We start from the raw sequence: 18200 nt of genomic DNA on the forward strand, positions 1-18200 counted from the left end.
GGTCCTTGTCCCCAATAAAAGGACACTGTTTTGAGAAGTAGGAAAAAGAAGTTTTATTGCTTTGCTAGCAAAGAAACACGGGGGACTTGTGTCCCAGAGGCTGTGATTCTGCCCATCAGGGGGAACAGGAGGCTTTTAAAGAGGTGACTCAAAGGCCACATTCCACATGTTCTCTGTCCAGAATTGTAATTCACTTGTTAATTTGAGAGATTTCTGGGTGCCATCTCCAAGTCTGAATTTGGCAGGTGTATGCTCTAGGACAGATTAACTCTGCCTAGGCTGGGGAGAAAAATAATCCTGTTTCCCCAAGATTAGGGAGGGGGAGATATGTCCCTTTTAAAAATAAGTTGTAGGGCCCGGAGTTGTGGCTCAGTGGTAGAGTGCTTGCCTAGTACGTGTGAGTTCGATCCTCAGCACCACATAAAAATAAATAAAATAAAGGTATTGGGTCCATCTACAACTAAAAATATTTTTTAAAAGATAAGTTGTGGCGTCAGAGCAGCAAGGGCTGTATTCAAAGCATAAAGTGGACCCGGTTACAAGAGCTTAACTTAAAGAATCTTTTGTTGTCTGTCTCCTATAGATTGTGTTTCCATGGAATAGCTTGAGCCCTTCAAAATTTTCATCATATCAAAAGGCAATTGAAGATCATATAGGCAAGAAATTGGAGGTTATAGAGGAATATTAAAGAGTGGTGTCAGGCATTTAAAGAATGAAAATGTATGCTTTTCCTGGTTCTCTTTGTAAATTTGTCATTTGTCATGGGCTCCTTTGTTCTAAATAAATGCTCACTTTGTACTTAATCTGATGTTTGTAAGTTCTGATCACTTTCCCTAAAGGCGGCCTCCCAAATCATATCAATTTCAGGTTCCAAAAAACCGAATTCCTCTTGCTGGGTTTTAGAGGAATTCAGACAGTTGTAGCTTGGGTCTGGCCCAGGAGCTTATCAGCTAGAAGAGGAGATGAGACAAGGTGAAGGGCATCCAAGAAGCTTGGCCAGGAGAAGGAGAACCACTCTCCCCATGGTGCTGAGGATTGGGGCTCGAGGGTCGCTGGTCACGTCTTCACCAACATCCCAGCCCTGATGCCTTTGGATTCTCTCCCTGAAAGGATGACTCTTGCAGAATGCCCCCTTTCCATGCATAAGCCACTTGCTTACAATCTACGGACACCCTCTCAGGCACTGCTTCCTCCATCTGGAATATCCTTCTCCTGTCAGCAGGGTCAGGCTGGGGCAGTGGACTCCAGATGAGGGATGTGGGCTACTTCCCTCACTAACTACAGACCCTGGTGAATCCTGTGACCTTCCTCACCTCTCACATAAGGGTTAGAATACCAACAGATGCCAGTGCCAAGGGCTATTGAAAGGCACCAAATGAGTTAATGTCCATTAAAATATTCATCACTTGAGTGCTGTTACCATCGTGTTTCCAAGGCTGCCACCTTTGTAAAACCTCCTCACCCTGCCCCATTGGTCATTCTGTCCTCTGCAGAATCCCTGCTTGTTTTTCATGTATTTAATTCGTTGTTATTGTCAAGCCATTCACTTATGTATTCATTCATTCTTTTATTTCATAAATATTTATCAAGTTTCCCCTCCAATACCAGACCTCCTCTCTGCCGCATTTGTAAACTGGGCAGAGATGCTCTTACTCTTAGGGTGTCCCCTGGAACATTTAGCCCCTTGACTTGGGCTCACTAATGGTTGTTTTCCAGTGGTGGCCTCTGACCTGCACCTGGAAGGCTGGGAGGATCCAGATCAGGTGGGGATAGATATTCCTGGGTGGCAGAGATGAGCCCTGCTTCCTCCAGGAAGTGGGTCTTTCCTGGCTGGAATGAGAATCATCTGGGGAGCTCTGACAGACGTGGAGGTGCCTGGGCTCCACCCCCAGAGATTCTGCCTTAATTGCCTTGGAGTGAGGTCCCACTTGCCTCCCAGGTGACTCCAGTGCACTGGGGCTGCTTGTCCAGGGCTCCAAGACCACATTACTATGGGGTGACCAAGACACATATTCCTAGCAACTGCCTTTAGCTCCCTGGCCCATCTTGAGGGTGACTCTGGGGGAGATGCCTCAATTTCCTCAGGCCTGGATCTTGTAGGTCCTATCTAGGCTTCCCCTTCCCTAGACTGTGCTTGTTGGGGGTCTTTGATGCACCTGCCAAAGGCCAGGTCAGGTAGACTGCCAATAGCTTCCTGATGTACCCAACTGTGACTCCATTGTCTCATTGCAGGGAGAAATAGATAGGCCAGGCCTGCATATTCTTCAAATTTTCACCTGTCTGAAAACTTCTACCCCTCCCCCCCAACATCCCCGCCCCTATGGTTTGAAAAACACAAAGATTCTGACCCATGCACACAAGAACTAAAGAAACCTTGAGAGCGTGCCCTACCCGCCCACCCCTCCACCCAGCTTGCCTAGGCCTCTAATCGAATTTTTACACCTCATTTGTGTGTTTTTAGTTAGCGCACCCCTGTGTTTTCTTTCCTTTCTCCCCTTGAACAGCTTCCCCTCCAGGTCTACCACCTGTGATTATGTCTCTCACGCAGAAGTGCTGAGCGGCATTTAATAACAGGGGTGCTCCCCTGACAGCTGCTTTGATAATGGTGGGGGGAGGTTCTTTCAGGATGTGCCTGGCAGAGAAAGCCTCTCCTGGTATCACAATCTGAGATGTTCCAGGGCCCACCTGTAATTATACCTTCTCAACCTCACCTATCCACCTCCCTTTCAAAAAAGAACTGCGGAGGGTGACATTCACCTCCAGTCGGGGAGGGGCTGACTCCCCAAGCACAGCAAGCAGGATTTCTCTTGGGGAAATTAGTGTTTCTTCTTTATCTGCCCTGCAGTCTCTGTCACTACGGGAGGAAAAGTGCCTTCGGCTGCAGTTGGAAAGATCGGCCATTCAAGTGGCAACTGCAACACCCCTACCCTTGCAGGGGGCTTGTTTCCAAAAGAAATTATACCTCCATTACAGTCCATTTTAGACCATTAGTGATATGTTTGCATTTTCACAAGAATGTTTACCTCTCTCTGCGGGGAGCCCAGGTTAGATCCCGCTGCTTTAGTGCCAGTGATCAAAGAGCTGGACTTCAGCTCAAGGACCCCAGGGTGAGGTTTGGGGGTTGGATTTCAGCTCACTAATTGACTCTGCAGGTGCCTTTGTTTTCCCTTTCTGAGCCCTCAGTGCTCTTGTCTGTCTTGGCGGCCTCCCTGGGTGTGGAGAATTCTGAACCAGGGAAGGAGGGCAAACTGTCCCAGGAGCAGCAGGCTCCTACTAAGATTCTAGCCAAGGATCTGGAGTCAGCTGGGTAAGTTCCTTTACCTCTCCAGGCTCAGTGCAGGTTAGTCTTGGTGCCCACCTACCAGGATTAGGTGGATCAGGAGATGATGCACATAAACCCCCAGCAAGGACCTGGCACAAAACAAGCTGTTTTTCTTTTGCTATCCTTTCCTCCTAATTTGCCAGTGGGGACCAGAGTCCTATCTGAATGACCTCTCTTCTCTCTCTATCCCCAGGAGGAATCAATGAGGAAATCTAAAGCAACATCCTGAAATCCCTGGCACCAGGGAAGACCAATGGTTGTTTGATCCCCTCAGAACTTTCCTCTCTTTTCTTTTTGGCAGTTTTTTTTTTTTTAATTTAAACATAAATAAAATGTGCCCATGAGCTCTCTCTCCACTTTCTGGGTCGTGCAGCCTGGCATTAGGATTGGTGACTCCGAAGGCCAGGTGGGCTGCTCTCTCCATAGTGGCTTTGGGGCTTTGGGCACACCAGGAGTGCTCCAGGGTCCTGGATGCAGTGGACCAAAAACTTCTGGAAGTCACTGGGAATCCCAAGCTGTGTTTTCTCCCTGCTCCACACATGGTGCCTTGCATTGAGCTCTGAAGCTCCAATCCTCTCACTCCTTGTTATCAAAGCCTCTGGGCTTCTGTTGAGCAGACTTGATCTTGACATGTTGTTCTGACTGGTTCTGGATGAACTTCTAGTCCTTTTTTAGACCACTTTGGGCTTCATGAGGTCTGAGAGCAGCCATGACGCCGAGTAGGAGATAGGTGCCATCTTTGTAGGTGATTCCAAGGTGGGGAGAGGGAACCCCCTGATGCTTTTCAACCCTGCATCCACCAAGAGCAGAAAACTCTCTGAGTTGCTTTTAATGGGAAACGCTTCTTACTTGCATTTGATATTTTCAGGGCCAGAGACTCTGTACTTTTCAGGGAAGCCAACTTCTCAGCCTATAGAACCATGAGCCAAATAAACCAAATGGACCCTTATACCGCATAAATTACTGTCTACAGTATTCGCTTATAGCACAGAGAAGGGGACTAAGATGGGCTCTGTGCCCGCTCTGGCGTCTGTAAATTGACCTACTGAAGGGCCACCATGAGCTCTAAGGAGGGAATGTTTGCAAAGTGAACCTCATGGTGCCTGCCCTGGGATCGTTGCTCACCAATCTCAGTTTTTGGTGTTATGCAAGTAATAATAAAGAAATAGGTTCATGACTGTCTTAAAATAGCACCTGCTCCCTGCCTGACACCTGCTCCCTGTCTTACACACATGATCTCTTTTAGTGAGCACCTGATATGTGCCAGGCAGTGGGTCAAATCTAACAGCCTGGTGGCACCATGTTACTTAGCAAACCGAAGGCAGCATATGCAGTTACATACCTCCCCTTGTTCTTCCTCAAGTGCTTCTTAATGCCACTTTCAGCGCTGAAACATGGGCCTGGAAGAAACGTTGGTCTGAATGGGAGAGGAAATTCTTGGTCATTTATGATGTCACCCATGAAGGCCTTGGACACGTCAACACTTCATTCTTATCCAGAGAACTTGTCTCCTTTCACTTGCTGGCAGACAGTGGGCAATCGGTCAATTGTTGTGTTCATGAGTGATGTTTTAGTGTTGTTAGCCCTTGTTATTTTACATATTTCATTTGGAAAAATATCTTTGGATACATCCAGTCAGGAATAGCAATTTTATTTGTAATGAAATTAAAGAAAATCATGCATAGGAATCACAAAAATTTTGCTTAACCTATGGAAAGAATGAAGGAAGGAAATAAAGGAAAGAAGGAAGGAGAGAAAGACTGATTATGCATTTTCCTTCTGCCACAAATCATTCTGGGACTGCTAGACAGCTACCTAGAAACAAACTGGAACCTGGTCTATGGCTCAGTGCTCACAATGGAAGAGGTCCAATTTGCACTGAAATTTGGTAATTGCTCCCTGGATGTCCTAGCCTAGTCCTGTTGGTACTTGCTGGACCCCCTTCACCTCTTTTCCTTTTTAGACCAGAATTTGGAGTCTTATCACTATGCACTTTGATTTTTTAAATTTCTTCAGAACAAAAGCTCCATGGCTAAGGAATAGCAAACATAGCTTCAAATTTTCTTTCTTCCTGATCATCCATATGCAGAGATTTCAGTAGTATGGAGGAATAGTTTTAAAAATGTTATTCTATAGGTTTTACAGATCCATTGTACAGCATGGTGAACATAGTTAATAATGCAACATATTTCAAAATTGCTAAAAGAGTATATTTTAAATGTTCTTGTCACAGAACATTTAAATGGTAAGTATGCGAGGTGATGGATCTGTTAATTACCTTGATTTAATCACTGTTCAATGTACACATATATCAATACATCATCTTGTACCCTATAAATGATTATTATTTATTAATTTAAAAAGCAGTTAGACTTGTGACTCTAATATAGCAATTTAAGAATATAAATGTTCACAAATTGTATCAAATGTTTAAAAATCCGAGTTATCATATTTATAAATTTGGTTGATTGGATTTGTGAGTCACTTAAGGACCAAGTGACCTTTCTTGTTAGATTAGTGAATCTTCCTCTTTAAGAACTTGAAAATTTGGGAAAATACTTTTCAACAATGCATAAAATGTTTGAAGGAATTTAACTGAGTTTGTGAACAAGATTAATTTTTTGGAAATTTAATTTGAAAACCCTATGAGAGAATGTATACTTAATGTCTAAATATGCCAAATTAATTTTAAATTAATGAAATTGCAAATAAAATGTTTCTCCAAATCAGAGCAGGGGGCTGTTTCCCTTCTCCTCCCCCCCTTCCTCCTTATCGTCCTTCCTCCCTTCCATTCTCTCCTTGCCTCTCTCTTTCATTCACTCTTTCCTTTGAAACAATGTTGGAGGGAAGTTGAAATGGACATAATGTTTATGCCTCTCCCATTCATGCTGAGATCCTCACCCCAGGGATGATGGTACCAGGAGGTGCCTTTGGATCGTGTGTCAGTCACCTGTTGTTGTGACAGACTACCTCAAACCATCAACTTAAAGGAGGAAATGTTTATTTTGGTTCACAGTTTCAGAGGCTTCAGTTCATGGTCACTTGGCCACTGTTTCTGGGCTTGTGATGAAGCACAACCCTGTGGTGTGCCATCAATGGATCATCCACTGAGGAGGGCACAGTCAGTAAGAGCCAATCGCCTTTTAAAGGTACTAACTCTGAAGACTGCAACGGGGAACCAAGCCTTCAACACATGAGCTTTTGGGGGACATTTCACATCCAATCATAGCAGGAAGTGATTAGGTGAGGAGGGAGGCAGAGCTCCTGGGAATGGAATTGGTGCTCCTATCAAAGAGGCCCCAGAAACATCCTTCATCCTGCTGCCATGTAAGTCACAAGGAAAAGAGGGCTTCCATGAGGAACTAGCCCCTGCCAGCACCTAGATATAGGACTTCCAGTCTCCAGAACAGTAGAAAATTAATTTCTGTTTATCAGTTGCCCAGCTTATGGTGTTTTGTCCCAACAGCCCAAACAGATGAAAACAAGACTGAGTCATTTGATTTGACATTTATGAAAAGAAACTAATACACAGGAGAAGGGGACAACCTGGGAGGAGGGGCAGGTGTGGGTACTTCTGTTCCTCATTGGAGGTCTGCAGGATGTTCCCTTCTAGTGCTCTTTGGGGTTGGCTTACCAACTCCCTTTGACCCACTGACACAGCTCCCAGGGGTGGCCTAGTGGGTCTACCAGCTCCTGCAGAGAGGCTGTAGCCGAGCCGTGGAGTGGCCATGGGGTGGGCTGCATCGACGTGAGCTCGCCATATAAGCGTAGGGTCCGAGGGACTGCGGGCAAGGTGCCCACCTGCCACATAGGCAAGGTAGCTCCACGCAGCCCCGGCAAAGCAAAGACCATCCAATAACCTCAACCTCCCACTTCCCAACCTGTGCAGAGGAAGTGGAAGCCGGGCAGACCTGAATGGAAGTCCCCACTGGAGCTGACCAATAGCGTTAGTGCTTCCAGGACCCTAATTAGCATAAGTTTGGACCAATAGCATTGGTGCTTCTTTCAAACCTTTATTAGCATAAGATTGGACCAATAGCAGCGAGCCAAGTGTTATATAAACGCTTGGAGCGGGGCATTTTGAGGGGGAAAAGTCGCTGTCGGGACTTATCCTGTGTGGAGGGACTCGTGTGTGGAGGGACTGGGGTTCCTGTTCTTGGGTGAATTCTGGTCTCAGGCTCGCTTGTCTTGGGCTGTGTATTTCATTTTTCAAAATTCAGGCGACAAGGACCCTGACAGAGGAGGGAATTGTGGGTGGGCTTCTGGGGTTTCCTGCCACACTAGGGGCCGTGCCACTTACCTCAGAGGCCGGGAGTCGCATTTCACCTCAGAACTCGTTTTCACTGTGGTCGTGGGAAGCTCTGTGTCCACCAGGTAAGTGCGGAAGCGAGGAAGCGCCGAGTCCCCCGGCGCTCAAGCTGAGACCCCTCCTCGGACCCAGAAGTGGGAAGACGAGAGGGTCAGTGAACGGCCGGGCAGCGGCCCAGGCAGAATCCGGGCGGCCTGCCTAGTTGGGTCCCTGGGCTCCCTTGGCCTCAGGTCTCCTGAAGCCAACAGACAGACGTGCCTTCCACCCACCAGGGTGCTGAGGTTTGGATGTGAGGGTCCCCCAAAAGCTCACGTGGGGGATGCAGGAAGGTTTGGAGGAGAAATGATTGGGCTACAACCTTGATGTAGTCCGTTAATGAATCCCTGGTGGGGTTGATTGGAGCCTGGAGGCAGGCGGTGTCCCTTGGGGGCGTGGCAGTGGGTGTATAGTTCCTGTCTGGGAAGTGGGGTCTCTGCTCCCTGAGCGTCCTGTGAGCCGCTTCCCGCTGCCACGCTCTTCTGCCACGACGTTCTGACTCACCTTGAGCCCGGGGAATGGGGGACTGAAACTGAACCTTCGGATAAACTTTTCCTTCCCTGAAGTTCTGGTCACGTCTTTTGGGCACAGCAGTGAGACAGTTGACTAAAACACAGTGTGAATTACACAGGGCAGGTTGGGTGGGTGTGGCCAGTCAAGCATTCCCTGGGAGATGGTGTGGAACACTTTGGGGGCTGGTACATGGGATGATTTGGCCCCAGAGCCTGGGAAATGGTGGCAAGTGTGCCAGGGAACAGGGACCTTTGTCTCTATGCCTGAAGAAAACTTGGGGCTGTTGCCTTCTGGGAGAAGCCACTTCCCATTGGCTTTCACTTGTCCTTAGACGACTGTCCTTGCTCTCCTCTCAGATGGAGTGTTGGTGACATCGACAGGGCTGCTGGTTCAAGTTCAGGCTCTGCTTGTTACTGAACTGTATGAATTTGGAAAGTCATTTTCCTCCTAGGCTATGCTTTCTTCAGGTGATATAAAAAAATCCCCGAATCGGGGCTGGGGTTGTGGCTCAGCGGTAGAGTGCTCGTCTCCCATGCATGGGACCCTGGGTTCGATCCTTAGCACCACGTAAAAAATAATTGAGTGAAACAAAGGTATTGTGTCCAACTATAAAATAAATATTTTTTAAAAAAATCCTCGAATCCTTGTCTTCCCTGCTCACTGTGGGGTTAAATAAGCTGAAACACCTCACATGTTGTGCTTGAGGCCATTCTTGGCAAGTTCTTGGTAAGTAAGAGCCATTCACATCATTGTCTTATGTGATTTTTTTTCCTTGTTTAGGTTGAGGGGTCCCTCCCACCACCATAAGAAAACACCAGGGAGCATGCTGTGGAAAACTGGGATGATCTGCTAAGAAGAAAGTAAGTTGAGGATACTGAAGATGTTTATGTTTATTCCTTCTGCCTGTTTATTTCCCTTGCAAGAACGAGCTTGCCTCTTAGATCATTAAACCAAAGAGGAACCAAAATCGCCTAGAGGTCCCATTACTGAGGCCCTGATGTTGCAATTCATCAGTTTTTTTTCCCCCTGGGGCTAACCACATGCTGGGACCACTGGTCTTCCCACCTACCCAGATAGAGAGCTATGACCAGGGGAAATGGGACCCCAGTGAAATCATGGGGAGGGAGCACCAACATTTTAAAAAATCACTGGGGAATAAGTAGCCAACAAGGGAAAGGATGGTAGAGTGCTCTGAGAGGCAACATGGATTGCGGGGGAGAAATGCTATGGCCTCTATGGCACGCAGAATGGTGGCCTCCAGAGAGACCTTCTCTCTACCTCCTCTCAAACTGTGAATATGTTACCTTGTGTGGCAAAGGGGACTTTGCAGACAAAATTAAGAATTTTGAGATGGGAAGATTATTCTAGATTACCTAGTTGGGCTCAGTGTAATCAAATGAGTCCTTATATGGAGAACGGGAACCATGGACCAAGGAACATGGGCAGTCTCTAGAAGCTGGAATAAGCAAGGAATGGATTCTCTTCTAGATTCTTGAAAGGAACCAGCTAATGACTTGATTTTAGCCCAGTGAGACTCCAACCTCCAGTTAATGAAGATTTATTTATAATAAAAATAGCAAATTTGCATTAAGCCACCAAGTGTGCAGTAACTGAACATAGTAGCAGGAGAAGGCCGACACAGGGGCCCAAGGTATAAGATGCCCCAGGAAGGAATGAGTGGTTGACTGTCCAAAATCCCAGGCACACATGTGGTGGCAGAATGGACATCCCTCTAATCAGGGTAGGATGTGTAGTGTTCAAAGAAAGGTGGAAATGACGGGTTGTGAAGATGAGGCTCAGGAAGAAAGGTGACACTTCAGTGACCTGGGAAAGGAATGACAAGAGATCAGGATGGGGATGGGGCAGGCTTTCCATCTAGCTGCAGAGATGTCAGGGGCAGATAAAGAGCAAATGGGGGAAATTCCTACATGCTGCCCAGGCTGTATAAGTAGATGGGCAGTAGCCAGTAACAGGGCACTTGGGAAGCTGTTGGCTGTACCAGCTGGACATATCTGCAGGCTGCCAACATGAATCAGGCCAAGTCACTGGCTAGGGTGGGGTTGAGTCTAAGATGGAACTGGAATATCAAATAGGTGACCAAGAACTGTACTAAAACAGCAGTTGAAAAGGTGAGAATCCAGGGTGATACTGTTTTGGGGGAATAAGATACAAATCTAGGTACCAAAATAGGTTCCAGAGAAGGGGAGGAAGAGCGGCCTTGGCAGTGGGAGGCTGAGGCCAGACGTCAGGATGCTGACTTGGAGGGGTTAGCTCTCTTGGTACCATTAGGTGTGGCCTTGGCAGGAGGGGAACAAACAGAGCAGCAGAGCTTGGGGTCAGCAGGGCCCACTGTGGACAATAGAAACAGGGTCAAGGGCTGGGGTTGTGGCTCAGTGGTAGAGCGCTTGCCTAGCATGTCTGTGGCACTGTGTTCAATCCCCAGCACCACATAAAAATAAACAAATACATAAAGGTATTATGTCCATCTACAGCTAAAAAATATTTAAAAAAAAAAGAAACAGGATCAAGATATTGGAGTAGGCAGTAAGAGCAAAGCATAAATAACCAAGGGTGAAGCTCTTCCCCACTACTCTTCCCACATTCCCAGTTGAGCCCCCCAATCTATAAGAATGGAGCAGATTAGAAGGTCAAAGTGAGGAGGAGGGAAGGTGGGTGGGTGAATGCCACCAAGGGAAAGCCATCTACTTCTCTGACGACCTTGTTTCAAGGTGAGGATGCTTGCCCAGAGTCCTGATGCTACTAAGTGGCAGAGGCAGAAATGGCTCCGGGTCTCTGCACTGCCTTGCTTGGGCTGTTTCCCTGCATGGCAGCTAGCTCCCTGACAAGGCCAGGGCATGATTTGCACTTGGCCTGGGCCCACGTGTGAATAGTTTACAAGTGAAAAGCAATCTTGGCTCTCCTTCAGCAGGGAACATTCTATTTATTTGAATACTTGAGAACTGGACACCAGGTTTCGTAAAGCTATTGCCTTTGCCATATTGGCTGAGAGTCAGTGGGAGTGGAGATGAGGTGGGAAAGGACTGGCAGTAGAGCCAACGGGTCCTGTGGAGATTTGCCTTCTGCATTTTCTCTCTGTTTTAATTCAAATGAAATGTCCTCCCATGGAATATTCTGTGATGAAAACCTCTCCAAAGTAGAAATCATTCACTCTCCATTATCACAGATGGTAGAGTGAGATGCTAAAATAAATCAATCTGCAAACCAATATTTGTTGAGGAGCTGTTGTTCTGAGTGGGGTCACAGCTAGCTCACATTTGGTGCTATTGACAATCACACACTCCGGGTCCCATCTTGAGACATTCTGTTGAGATAGGTTTGCATGGGGCCCCTTGAGCCTCCAATGGCCTTTCTGATGCACATCAAAGATTGAGACCAACAATGGTAAGATTTTTGTCTATGACAATGTCACTTTTGGGGGTTTGATCATCTTTGGCTCTACAGCATTCTAGCTTGCTGAAGTTGCACAGAGGCAGGAATGAGACACCAGTGAGCCTAGCAGGCTGCCCAGAGTTTGCACACTGCTTGCTAAGTGTCTGCTTGGCTCTGCCTCATTAAGGGTCTGGAGTTATGCTTCATTTTTTGGAGAAATGATATGCTGGCATAGAATTCATGAATCTGAGCATGTGAATGTTTCCCTTGACAGTGTTAAAAGCCTATCACCTAACTCTTTCCAAGTTCTCTCTCGCTTATGTGCCACATGTGGGCTGCACTTCCAGAATAAGTCACCCTCTCTTAGAACATGTGATTCCCATTAGCCCGCTGGCTTCCTCTGATGGGGTTGCTCTGGGCGGTAAATGAACCTCCCTCCTCTTGTTTTACCTGCTTGGCGTAGGGGGAAGGAGCAGGCATAGCTTTTGCTCTCTGATGATGGTGGACTATTTCCAGATGCTAAGTGTGTAATCCCTTTGGTTCTGCCGTGCCTGCCAAGTGAGAGCATAACAACTGCGTTACAGAGCAGAACAGAGAGTAAAACAAAAGTGTGACAGGACGATTCTTTGAGCAGGCTGTGCTCAAGGAAAATGAGCACAATGTCATTAGCGTGCATGCCAGCCCAATCTTCCCCCTTTGTATGTGTTTTAAAAGAATTCTGAATGGGAAAATCATTGAGGGGAAAGGTAAGTATGGCTTGATAGTGCAAAAAATATCTATGTGTTTCTCTAGCTCCAAAGCAAGGAGGCCAGATTTCTCTGAAAATTGTTGCTCAGTGAATAGGCAAGCATTTCCCCCAGAGGGGGTGGGGCAGAACTTAATGATGCCCTGTCTTCTGTCTCTGCCTTCCTGGTGTTGCCTTCATGGGGGCAGCTTTCTGGAAAGTGGGAGGTGATGCGTCACATGCAGAGAGGTGTGGGAGAGAGAAGTGAGCATCTCGTGCTGTGTGTAATGGAGTCATTTCATCTCAACTATGGATGGTCTAGGAATCCTTCAAGGTATCCTGAGCCCAGCACTCTGCCTCACTCTGAAAGTTGGCTGCTTGGCGGACTTCCCTGCTTTTGGTCCCAAAGGACCTTTAAGGGTAGCTCACGGATTGCCACCTGCATTCCAGCCTGTCGCCTGCCTCGTCACATTTCCCTCCAACTCTCCCTGCCACTGTTGATTTGTTTGTTCCTGGCTCTTGGTCAGGTTCACCCCCAACCCTTCAGGCTCTGGCAGTATCCCCAATGCTGGCTTGTTTGGCCTCCTTTTTACACTATCCTGTAACTAGTGAATGCTTGATCTGCATGGTTTCTGTCTTCACAGCAGTCATGAAACAGTTCTGGGAACCTGGGTTTGGGAACTTTAAAGTATGGTTCCTGACTGTTCCCTGTGTCAGTGGTTTTTCCAAGAAGGTGACAGGAAGTTCAGCCTTATACCTTTGCAACTAGGGGAACCTGATAGTCAAGGAATTAACTGATGTCCTGGTGTCTTTATTGAGTCTGTGTGTGCTGTAATTTTCAGGGTCTTAAACCTCTCTGAGATAGCAGGCATCCTCAAAGAGGGACTCGAATGTGTGGTTCAATTTGGAGTGTGCCTAGGATGTTTCAATAGTATTGTAGAATGTCATCTGTTTTGAGTGAAATGATGTTGTTCAAACATCTCACTTCCATTTGCAGTATCATAGTCTTCTACGTTATAAATCCACTTTGTCAAGTCATTAGGCAAACATTTTTGGAGCCCATTTTCACTTCTGTCCCAATCTTGATAACTACTATTTGATAGTAAGTATGGTTCAAGGGTAAGAAGAGATGACCAGCATTTCCACAAGTTGGAAATGCAGCCAAATGCAAGGTGAGATGCAGGGGTGAATTTGTATGTTGGAAGTAAGCATAGCAAGTCTGGGGTTAAAATAAAGTACCAAATGTACCATGTAAATAAGGGCATCCTTTCTGTTCCATTTTGGCTAGAGGGAGAATAATTGATTTTGAAATCACCTATGTTAAATTCTTTTGGAAAAGTTATGGCACATTTCAAATATTCTCTTTGTTTTAAACTTGGAGAAATCCCCCTGTAATATTTTAGCCTGCACCTTTAGTGAAAATAAAACTGGCAACTTATAGTGTTTATCCCATTAGTATTCAATTATATTTCCCAGATAAACAGCTGGAGGCCATCTCTTCAGTGACAAATGTGTTTGATTTGACTTAATCATCACCACAAGGCACATCATTTACTAACATTTGCTGTAGTACAATTTTAACAAGTAGGGTTATTCACCCTGGGAGGAGAGAGAGAATGCAGAACACTGAGAGGCGATGAGAGAGGCAAAGGCAAGCCTGGGGTTAGAAAGGTACCTGTGCTTCCAGCATAACCTCACTTTTATTGAATTGAAACTTCCATGTAGAAGAAGCACACTGATCTCAAGAACTATTCCAATTTGAGCACTTCCAGCACCCAGGTCAAGAAATGGAACATTGCAGCAGCCCACAGCCACCCTTCCACGCCTTCCTCCCCTAGAACAACAAGGATCACTCTGTGTGTTGACCAATGTTTTCATGGCTAGGGTGTTAGATTTGGGGGACTCTGTCCTGAAGTTTACAAGTGGCCAGAAGTGGAACCGAGGGATGTGAGTCCTTTTCCTTGCATGTCCTGGGAAGCCACAGGAGTCTGTTTCCTTCTGCAGTTCACCTCTTTGGCTTGGACATGGGCAGACACCTGATCTGGGTCCTTCCTGGGTTGCTGCCCGGCTCTAATGACATAATGGATGTGAAAACACTTTGAGCAGGATGAAGCATTGTACAATTATTGCACCCTTTAACTAGTGTAGTGCAGACACAATGGTAGCATGGGGAGTTACTCTGAAGAAGAGGAAGGCACGTGCACATGCATCCAAACCCAAAGAGGTATAGAGCCTAATGGTTTTAAGTGGCCTTGAATATTGCTCTGAATCTGGAGAAATGCCATTAATTTAGCTCTTTAGGGCCTAACCCAAATGAGTCTAGAGTCGGGGAGTATTCTCCATATGATCTAATGGAGTTTCTTCTGTTAGGTAGCTGTTCTGCTTTCCCAGCTATGTCCACTTTATCAAAAATGGGAACTGTTGGTTATTCATAAAGTGAATCATAACCTAGCAGATTATGATTAGATGATCAGGACAGGAATTAAAATATATTACCTCCTAGTAGAGGACCGTCTTTACAGGGAGGGCGGCATCTCTGTACCTGGGCTGTGAAGCAGCAGGTCCTTGTGCTTTCTCTAGAGGCCTGTGGAACATGGGTTGGTACTGCATAGCTCCTTCATTCAGCTCTGGCTATGTCACAGAATAATAGCAGTGTCCCCTGCCCAAAGACATTTCTAATTTCTCAGAAATGTTTTCTTATCTCATTTAATTCCCTGCTTATTTTGTTATGTTTTCATCACAGTCAGTTCTCATGGCTTTCCATTCCCGTGTCAAAAAGGTTGGTTGTTGCCTACCAAGAATACGATTTCTAAAATATTTATGTCAGTGATTTGCTCCTGCTGAGTCTAGGCAGGGAAATTCTTTCCCACTTGTTCTGCAGTGGCATTTCTTTGGGCTTTCTATTATTTTTAGTGGTATTTATTAATTTGGTGGTGGTGTCTCCTTGCTTGTCCTCAGTGGAGGGAACTGTGTCCAGCTGTGGCACTTCTTCATGGCTGGATATGTGCTGGTCTGCTGCAGGCACTTCTGCCCTGGGCCATGGTCCTCTCAGGGTCCCCAAGAGCTGCATGGAGCTCCAGAGACCAGTCCCCAGTGTGCGTGTGCGGCAGGTTCACGCTGGGAGAGATTGGGTCTTTCACTGTGTGCCCTAAGGTGCTGAGGCCTTGGATGTGAAACCCTGCCTCCAGCTCCCAGGGTGCAGTGCTGCAGGGGTTGTCTTAAGTTTTACCTTCCCAGATCCATCATACTTGTGTGCTACCAGCCCAGCCCATCTCTGGGAGTGGCAGTTTCTGACTGAGTGTTGAAAAAGAGTCCCCAGTTGGGCAAGGAGAGGGGGAGTTGTGGGGGAAAGTGTTTGGATTCTGATGGTCTTGAAAACCAGAGTTCCTAAAGCAGAGGGGTTGTTCTGCTGCTCCAGTTTTCCATGACATAGACCGTGAACTGGAGAGCAGATGTTGGAGAAGGGAGAGTGGTTTGTGTCTGTGTTCAGCCCAGGCAAGCCCTCAACTCTTATTTTTCCGTCCTGTTCCATTGGCTTCCTAGAGGAAAATCTCCCTAGTCTTTCTAGAAATAGATTATCCTGGTTTTTCATGGAGTTGTGATTTTTTTTTCTGTTTTCAAAGGCATTTTAATTAAAAGTTGGGAAAGGCTGTTTTAGGACTGCTAAGTACATGACATTTAAAACCAGGAGCTGAATGCAGCCTATTACTGCTTAATGTTATAATCGTTATATTTATCCTTTTCCTTCAACATGTCTTCTTTTCTGCTTAATGAAGTTCTTTGTTTTCTCCTATCAAAAATATTATTTCTGTTAAATACTTGGAGCTTTTCTAATTCCACTTAAATATAATTGGAAGAAAACTTTTCCTATCAGCCTAACATTGTTTTGTAATTAAACCTATTTAACTAAATCAAATTGTGTGTTCTGTTCTTGACACATTTGGACTGGCAGCTCTGTTCTGAGCCCTGGTTTGGTGGTGGGTTGGAGAATCGGCACTGGCTCCCTTCTTCCTGATCTCCACTGTTATACTTTTGTATCTTGGAAGCTTAGTTTTTTTTTTTTTTTTTTTCTTCCTTCTCTCTTAACCTTTCAAATAAAAAAGGACACTGTACAATTTTTAAATTACCTATTTTAGGTGCATTTCATTTTTTAATGGGTGATCTGATACAGTAGGGCCAACATGATAGTTGGCCATGCATCATGAACCCATGGTCAGTCTCTACCCTAGTCTCCCCTGAAGTCCAGGCCTGTGCGTCTAGCCATTTGGTTACCTCCTCTTCAAAGCTGATTGGTGTCTCCAATTAAAGTCACTTGGCCATTCTTCTTTTCCTGCCAAGATTGTTCCCAATTTATATCTTTTTGTCTTTCCATCTCAGGGGCCCCAATCCACCAGTTGTCTAGCCCCAAACTTTGGAACCACTGTGGACTTTTCCTTGTCACATTGTGTTCGATCCATCAACAGGTACTACTGGCTCTAATTTCCAAATACATCCTGAGTCTGTGCCCTGTTCACCACCACTACCTCTGCATTCCTGCTTCTTGTCTCTACCATACCCTTCTAACTGGTGTTCTTATTTCCACTTTTACTTCCTGCAGCGCGGTTTCCCCCACCTCCAGCAGCCCGAATGATCCATCTAAAAGGCAAATCTGATTATGTTCCTCCTCTTGCATCTCCCCAGGTCATTCAGAATGAGATGCACGGTCCTCTGTGCCGTGTGATCTTGCCATAGCACTCCTCTCCTCCCTCGCTCCACCTTACTCACTGTTCTTCATGCTTGTCAGAACAGTATTCCACCTACTATGTGCACGGCTCAGCTCCTCCCTCCCTGTTGTCTATCCAAACATCACTTTATCAGAAAAAGTCTTTCCTTACCACCTGTGATAATGACAACCTAACCACCCCACCTTTTGGCCCCACTTCCTGTTTCTTGGTAGCACTTGACACCGTGTGTATGTGTTAGTATATGTGTTGACTGCCTGTCTTCCCTCGACTTTGTTCACTGCTCTCTCTCCAGTGCCTAGAACAGGTCCAGGCACAATCCATAGATGACAAACCGATGAATGAATGGACTTCAGTACTTTAGGATTGTGCTTCCCAGTTCATTAAATATACCTTCACTCTGGTTAGTAGTTTTCAAAATATTTTTCCACTCTATAACATTGTCTACAAAGTCTCATGAAGGAGAATAATAATGTATAGTGGATATAATCGGAGCTACTTAGTTCAGCGGAAGGGGCAGAATGAGGGCAGAGCTGCACTCTTCTATCTCCAAGCTCCTCTCAGCCCTTCCCTTCCCCATCAAAGCCCAGATATGCTTAAAATCTGCAAGTATAGGTCATCTCACTCAATCCCCAGAACTACCATAGGAGACGGACAAAATCACCCTGTTTTCATAGATGAGGCAAATTGTGGGATGGAGGAAGTTAGCCAGGATGCTGTGGTCACTTAAGCCATATGGCCACGATGTGGCAGAGCCCAGTGCCAAGCCAGGTTTGTTACCTCCAGATTTCAATCTCTTCCCTCTGTAATACTTCCTTGCTCCCTTGATTCTTTTCCAATTAATCATCCTTTGTCTTCATCCTGTTTTCTTTCAATATCTTTCTCTCTATACTATATTACATGGTTTGGGGCTTTTCTTTTATGGACATTCCCGGCCAGAATCCTGAGAATTTTTCTCTCTCTCCCTCTCTCTTTCTCTTTGCTGAGGTCTCTCTAGATCTGGGAAATATTTTTTTCAGTTATTTCCTTAATCATGATTTCAAGGTTACTTACCTTTCCTATTCCTTCAGGGAATCCTATTATTCAGTTTGCATAATTTAAATCTATTTTTAGGGGCATCAAATTTTCCCCTTACAGCATGGAGGGGTGTTTGTCGAAACCTTTTGTTTTGACACAGAAACCATT

This window comes from Marmota marmota, unplaced genomic scaffold (assembly GCF_001458135.2).
Source record: "Marmota marmota marmota unplaced genomic scaffold, marMar, whole genome shotgun sequence".
Lineage (NCBI taxonomy): Eukaryota > Metazoa > Chordata > Mammalia > Rodentia > Sciuridae > Marmota > Marmota marmota.